Consider the following 8,256-nt stretch of genomic DNA (forward strand, 5'->3'; position numbering starts at 1 on the left):
TATATATATATATATATATATATATATATATATATATTCTTGTGTGTCGTTAAGTGATTAAACGTGCGATCATATAAGTATAAACAAATGTGGGTTGTGCGTAGAAATTGTTGTTGTTGTGATATTTTCTGTAGCCTCAGGTCAGACCTTACTGTGTGTTTCAGCCGTGACCGTTCCATCTGCTTCAATGTAGGCTGTGATTTGCAGGAAATTTAGCCGGTACTTCTAGCAAGCGAACCTCTTTAGCACCAAGGTCAAACTGTGAGTACATAAGAACCTGCGAGGGTGCGTCTGTACTGAATTTTCAGTTTTACACATTCACAGATATTCAACAGATTGCTGTTTAGGTTTCAAGGTTTATATATATGCATAGAAAAGAGACCGAGAGAATAAATACCAGGCTTTAAAAAAATAAGTACTGGGGTCGATCCGTTCGACTAAAATTCTTCAAGGTGTTGCCCCAGTATGGTCGCAGTTTCATGACTGAAAGAAGTAAAAGGTGACAGATATATGTATGTATGTATGTATGTATGCATGTATAGATAGATAGATAGATAGATAGATAGATAGATAGATAGATGGTGGATTCTCCTGCTGACATCGACCTATGAGGGTCTAACAGCCATTATGATAGCCATTAAATAAGGCGGCGAGTTTGGCGGAATCTTTAGCATGCCGGGCATGCTTAGCGACATTTCGTCCGTCTTTACGTTCTGGGTTCAAATGTCACCGGGGTCGACTTTGCCTTTTATCCTTTCGATATCGATAAAACAAGTACCAGTTGAGCACAAGGGTCGATTTAATCGACTTAGCCCCCGCCCCCATAATTGCTAGCTTTGTGCCGAAATTTGAAACCAGTATTATAGTCGTTAAATTAATCACATAGATGATTTGTTTTTCAGAAGTTTTTGCTCGTGCAGGACCAGCCACACTTTTTGGGAAATGCTGATAGCAGAAGGTCAGCGCAAATCTTTGCCACAAACTTCTTGAACAATATACTTCAGGTTTTTCTATTAGAGTTTTCCATCTCTTGGATCAACTGCCTTCGCCACGGATTAGAGTCCAGCACATCTTGATTGGCGAGATGAGCATCTGGGTATCAAGCCAAAAATTTCTAAGTCGTCGTACATATGCACACTCGCCCGCACACACACACAAACACATTAGTGTAGTGTAACTTAAACTATCCCAGATATATAACAGATGCATCAATACAGTCAGTGAAGCCGTCGGCGCCACGCGATTCCAAAGGGTTTTACTAAATAATGGCAACTCACCCTCTTTCTCCAAACACATCAAAGAAAAAAACTCACACTTCAAAAAATGGCATATACTTCCTGAAACTGCTACATTTTGATGATGGATCGAATGTTGCAAGCCACTGAGTCATGGAGACGGATTGAACATACAGATGGTTTACGCTGGTTTTTCTACAGGGAAATTTCCGACTGGAAATCGACCAACAGATAGTTGCGAGGCGTGGATGCTGGCAAACTTCCCCATCAACAATATGGATATGCGCATCAATGCCTATGTAAAGTAGCAGATAGATTACAGTAAATATAGAAGTTCTATATGTCAATATAAGAAAACATTATTTACTGAGCTGTAAATAATGTTTCCTTACATTGATACGAGACAGTGACGTAGTTAAAGTTTGTACCACCCGGCGTAGTGGTTGAGTTTGCCACCATTCTCATAAATATCACAATACAATGTACACATATAAACTCCTCAAATATGTCACCTTTGACGGACCACGCCTTTTTGACGCTCTGAGCACAAGGTCCCAATATTTGAGAGAGAGAGAGAGAGAGAGAGAGAGAGAGAGAGAGAGAGAGAGAGAGAGAGAGCGGGAGGCAGCTTACGCGAACATCACTACAAAATTGATATTTATTTTCGTGGTCGTAGAACCCCACCCACTAAAGAAAAGGCAAAGTCTTCTACGGTGGGGTATTTTGAACACAAATGTAAATAAGCAGACCTGTGGTCAAAGGCATCTAGACCAAGACCATTCCCTCTTCTTTTAAGGCTCTGTGTATGCAGGGCTACACTATACATTATTCAGTCATAGGTTGGGATTTGAGGGAGATTTGACTGATATTTCTAGCAGGTCGAGTAACTATGTAGAGGCTCTATTTATTAGTTCGTGAGTTAATAATAGTTTGCGTTGGGTTTTGGAATTGTTTGTGAGGTTATTTCACAGTTCCTGTAATTTCATAGATGGTAAGTATTACAGATGGGAAGTATTACAGATGGGAAGTATTACATGGGGGAAAAGAATTTTGTAAAGAAATATAAAAGACAAGATACAAAAGATGTGAGAGGAAGAAGAACGACGTGTGGGTTGAATGAATAAGCATATAGCTAGCTCGAAGGATGAGAAACGATCGCCATTGTAGTAGTGATTGAAGACGTAGACAATAAAAAACAAAAAAAAAAAACAGTAGTTCTGTGAGAGTAAACTTGTTGTTTAGTCCTAGGTCAGCCCTGATTGTAGCAGACTTATGATCAAGGGGGATTCAGCTCTGACTGCAGCAATGGCGACCGCAGCAAGGTATTTGTTTTGGGGCTGCAAACAGCCTGACTGCAGCTGACCCTCGGATATGGCCGGTATTCGCGAAGGATGTTGTGAACCCATTGGTTGGAGCCGGCTCAACCCAGCTCGTGTGAATGCCGCCGCAACTACCAATACTGAGTTTTTGTTTTCACATACCGTCGTTTTATGAGATTTTCTATGCTATTGACCAAGTTATTGAAACAAGGAGATGCCAGTAGAGTAGATATCAAAGAAATTGAGAAAATTGTGAAATATCATGACCAGAGAGATGAAACGATTGTGGAAGACAACGATGACAATTATTCCCCGCCATAACTGGTGCACTCAGCATTCAAACCGATACCCAAGAAGCTGAGATAAAGGATATTAGAATTGAGACATGTTCTGTCAACCTGCAGAAAAGAGTCAGCTTGTATTCTGCAAGAATCCTAAGAAAGATTCTCGAGATACGAGATCTGTTGTCACCATATCTCAGGATAACAACCTGGTTAATTAAACGAGCATGTAATAGCTTTTGAATAGCAATAACAATTTATATCTTGTTTATTTATTATTTATCCTGCCACTAAGTCTATGCAGTCATACAATTAAAATGCATACATTGTTTTTATGAAATATATGCAAACTAAATAAAGTTATATAAAAAAAAAGTGGGGGAGAGAAAAAAACGTTATACAATATATTGAGACACGCAAAATATGTGAGAAACCACCAACTAGGTTGGGTCAAATCACTCCGATATCTTTGACCGCCTACCACTTGTATAAGAAACTGATATTCAGGATGCCCTTGTCGGCTGCACGAGGCACAAGTCAACCGGTTTAGCTGGTCTGCCCTATGAACTTTATGTAAATATGCCAGACTTCTTCTCCGATCTCCTCGAAGCGCTCTTCTGCAACTGGCAACAGAACGGGAGTATTCCCAGTTCTGTGAGCCGGGGTGTAGTGACACTGATAAGGAAAGACGAAGACAAGAGGGACAGATTAGATAACTTCTGGCCCATAACTCTGCTTAACACAGAGTTTAAGATCTTGGCTAAGGTATTAGCAAAGAGGTTGGCGCTTGTCGTCGAGGATTTGATTGGGGAGGAGCAAACTGGCGCATTATCGACTAAGTCCATACATGACAACCTCCACCTCATGCGATGCATTATGGAATGGGTAGGGTGTAAAGCTGGCTTCGGTGGGGCGCTGATCAATTTAGCTCAATCGAAAGCATTCGATAGGGTCGATATCTAGAGGCTGCCCTCAAAACGGCTGGCTTCAGCCCCGTCTTCAGAGTTTAGATCGCTGCAATGCACAGCGTCATATTCTAGGTGGTCAAAGTTAATAGCCACCTCTCGGAACCGTTTCAGATCTCCCGATCGGTCCGTCAAGAGTACCCTCTCTCTTCCCTTCTGTACGCATTGACTCGAGCCTTTATTGCGGAAGCTGGAACTGCTGCAGGGCATACCGCTCAAACCAGGACACAGAAGGGCTGTGTCGGTACATGCGGACGGCATCGCCGTGATGGTGTTGGACACCATAGAAATCGAGGTGGTCGGCACATCATTGAAGTAATATGAAAAGTTGATGGGAGCAAAACTTAACCCGGGAAAGTCGGTGGGCTTATCATACGGGTAGTCATGGTGGGTATACTGGACTTCGTATATTTTACCCCGGTGTCACTTTGATGGCATGCACTACTCTGTCACTCAAAAATAGTAATAATCCTTTCTATTATAGGCACAAGACCTGAAACGTAATGGTTTTATTCGTTGTGGTGCTTTAATGATTATAATGGTTGTCGGGCTACTGGGGTTATGATGGTGTAATGTTTGAACTGTAGTACTACAGTGGTTGCAGTGATGCAATGTTTATAGCAGTGGTAGTAGCTGAAATGTTGTAATGGTTGCAGTGAAGGCGCGTGTACTAGTGGTTAGGATGTGGAATTCACGATCGTAACATAGAGGTTTCGATTCCAAGACCGGGCGGTGTGATGTGTTTTTGAGCATAGCACTTCATTTCACATTACTCAAGTCCACTCAGCTGTAAATGTGTTCCAATAACAACTGGGAAGTTGACCCTGTGAAGGACTGGCGTCCCATTCAAGAGAGAGGGTCTGTAATCTCAGTCACTCATACGCCATGGAAATCGGGTTAAACTGGGGCATTTTGAGTTCTTGGGCTCAGGACAGACTTAATGGTTGCAGTTGTGGTAGTTGTATATTGATTGTTATGGTGGTAGTCTGGAGATCATGATATAGTAGACATTGTAGTGATAGTGATGGCGGCGGCGGTGGTGGTGGTGGTTGTAGCCTTTGGAATTGTGCTAGTGGGAATGGTGCTGTTAGACATAATGGTATTCAAAGTGGTGGTGGTGGTGGTGGTATGTGTGGTACAGGTGTTAGTGGTACTAGTAGTGATAATGTTAGGTGTTGCGGTAGGTGTGATGGTGGTGCTGGTGCGGGTGGTATGTGTGGTGGTGGTGGTGGTGGTGATAGTAGCAATCGTACTAGTGGGTGTAGTGCTGGTAGTGGTGTTAGTGGTGGCGGTGGTGATGGTAGTAGTAGTAGCAGTAGTAGTAGTAGTAGTAGTAGTAGTAGTAATAGTAGGGATGGGGGATGGTTTTGGTAATAGTGATGGTGGTGATGGTAGTGAGGGTAGTGATAGGGGTTGATAGTGATGGGTAATGTGGGTGTGATAGTGGTGGTGGTGGTGGTGGTGGTGGCGGTGGTGGTGCTGGTGGTGTTGGCAGAGGTGCTGTTGACAGTGGTGAAGGAAGCCTATGAAATCGTTGCGTAACGAGAGTAGCTCGGTGTCCCTTTACAGTTTTGTGCGAAACATCATGTACGCGCGTTGTTCAACAAGAGCATCATTGTATGTAAGATACAGACATACAGTTTTAAAACTCCGTATCGCAACCCCTCCGTCAATCTTACACAACTGATCCCTTGGGCCCTGTCCCTGAGAAATGTGGAATTCTTTATATATGTATTTATTTCTTTATTATATATTTATTATTATTTTTTTTTTTTGTTTATTTACCTTAAAACCAAAGGATTTCTGACATGCGTGTTAATAGTTTAAAATAACAATAGTTTGGCGAAGTTCTGTTCACAGCATTAGTCATAGCTTGCCTGTGTAGTGAGCCCCTGACACTGCACACAGTCATATAAGCACACACACACACACACACATACACACACACACATGCACATACACATTATGCACATACACACACATGCACACACTAACACACGCCCTCTACACACACACGCGCGTGCACACACATATACACATACATAGCCATAGACACAGGGCACCCTGTCACATGTAGAAGCGCGTACAGAGTCAAAGGCAGAGACAAACACGCAGTTAGAGCACAGATACATATAGTCATGTAGACACACATTTATATAGCCACATACACATACATACACACAATCATAGGCACACATTGACCCATAAACACTCACACATACACTCATGCACATACACGCATACAATGCTGTGAATGTGTGTGTGTGTGTGTGTGTGTGTGTGTGTGTGTGTGTGTGTGTGTGTGTGTTGGTGTGCATGTGCGTCTTGTCTCTGTATGATTGTGCTTGTGTGTACATGTGTAAGCTGTGCCCACGTTTCTGTGTGAGTGTGTGTGTGTGTCGGCTGTGGCTAGATCGCAGTATGTGTGAATGTGTGTGCCTGTGCGTGTGCGTATACGTGTGTTAGCGTATAATAGGCTGTGATCACGTTTCTGTGTGTGTGAATGTGTATGCACATTTGTGCATGGGTAGAATGTGACCGCGTATCTGTGTGAGTGTGTATGTGTGTGTGTGTGTGTGTGTGTGTGTGTGTGTGTGTGTGTGTGTGTGTGTGTGTGTGTGTGTGTGTGTGTGTGAGAGAGAGAGAGAGAGAGGGAAGGAGAGAGAGAGAAAGAGAGAAAGAGAGAAAGAGAAAGAATGAGTAAGAGCGGATGGTGAGTTCTTGTGAGGGGGTCTGGGTGTGTGAATATATGTCTAAAGAGAATTTGTGAGTTATTGTGTGGATGTATGTGTGAAGGAGAGAGTGGGAGAGAGAAAGAGAGAGAGAGAGAGAGAGAGAGAGAGAACGAAAACAACAGAGAATAAAAGCATGTGCATGTATATATTTCCATATAAATTGGTTCACAAATATTAAAGCTAACCTATATACACTAGTATACCCGTGCAGTAAAAAACTGCAGCATTTCTAAAGAATCAATGAAATAAATGCATCGATATTACATACACGAGGTACTTTAACGTCGTAGCTATTACAAGAGAGACAATCATTTCGTCACAATAGTGGAATTTGAAATGGAAATTGAGAAATAATAAGGAAAACTATGTATAACATTCACGTATTTTTTTTTTATTTAACGCAAAGTTCTTAAAAATTCCTCATCATTGGTAATCATGTATAGCACTATTTCATTCTTATTAGAAACTATCAGCACGACATAACTCGTAATATTTTACTTAAGCATTTTATGATGTGAAATATTTCATTAAAGACTGAAATAACTACGGACCAAAGGAAATTCGTGGAATGTGTTTTTCCCCCCTCCTTCTTTCTTTCATAGAATGTTATAGGTTAGGAGCCAAGAGAAAAGAGTGAAAGTTGTGCTTACATATCGAATGATAACTGTTTCCAGAGAATTCTATTTTGTGAAAATATCTTAAAGTAGCGAATAATTTTTGTTCAGTATTTGTTACAAACAACTTCACATGCCATTTTACGATATGTTCTCTGAGGTGTGGACATTTGTTTCAAGTTCCTATGTAATGTTTTGTATGTGGAGTAAAACAGGCATCTAGTGATAAACACACATGCCTTGACTGTTGTCAATAGTTTAAAAGGAATTTTCACGGGAGCTCAGTCAGAACTTTTCAAATTCCAGTGATTTCCTAACGGAAATTGAAATTAAGGCATCTCAAAATAACATGTATTCCACATATTTGATATAAAGTTATTTCAAAATATTCTATATTGCCAGATTAGCTTCTAAGCAAAGCTCACTTACCAAAGCAATATATTTTATAGATAATCAAGGTAGCTTGCATTTTATACACATTTAGTAGAAATATGTTCATGACAAATCCTATGTATAAAGCTGTTATGGCGTAATACATACATAACAGTGTACAATTTTCATTCACTGCATATATTTCCGATGGTTTATATAAATGAGTATCAGTATAAAATATGTTCAAATTTACATCTACTGCAATATAGATTATTTGCTATGCATCAATATAATATACATTTTAAACACTGCACACACACACGCGCGCGCGCATGTGCACACACATTACTTTACTTCCTGTGATTCTGTGTATGTGCTTATACATGTGACAGGGTGTCTATGTCTATATCTATGTATGCGTGTATGTGTGCGCACGTGTGTGTGTAGAGGTGTGTGTTAGTGTGTGCATGTGTGTATGTCCATGTGTGTATGTGCAGCTGTGTGTGTATGTGTGTGTGTGTGCGTGTGTGTGCGTGTGTGTGTGTGTGTGTGTGTGTGTGTGAATATATTTCTATATTCTTTTCTGCTCTAGGCACAAGAGCCGAAATTTTTGGGGAGGGGACTAGTCGATTAGATCGACCCCACTACTCAACTGGTTCTTAATTTATCGGCCCCGAAAGGATGAAAGGCAAAGTTGACCCCGGCGGAAGAAATACCGCTAAGCATTTTGCCCGG

The sequence above is a fragment of the Octopus bimaculoides genome, chromosome 7 (genome assembly GCF_001194135.2).
Source record: "Octopus bimaculoides isolate UCB-OBI-ISO-001 chromosome 7, ASM119413v2, whole genome shotgun sequence".
NCBI classification, from domain to species: domain Eukaryota; kingdom Metazoa; phylum Mollusca; class Cephalopoda; order Octopoda; family Octopodidae; genus Octopus; species Octopus bimaculoides.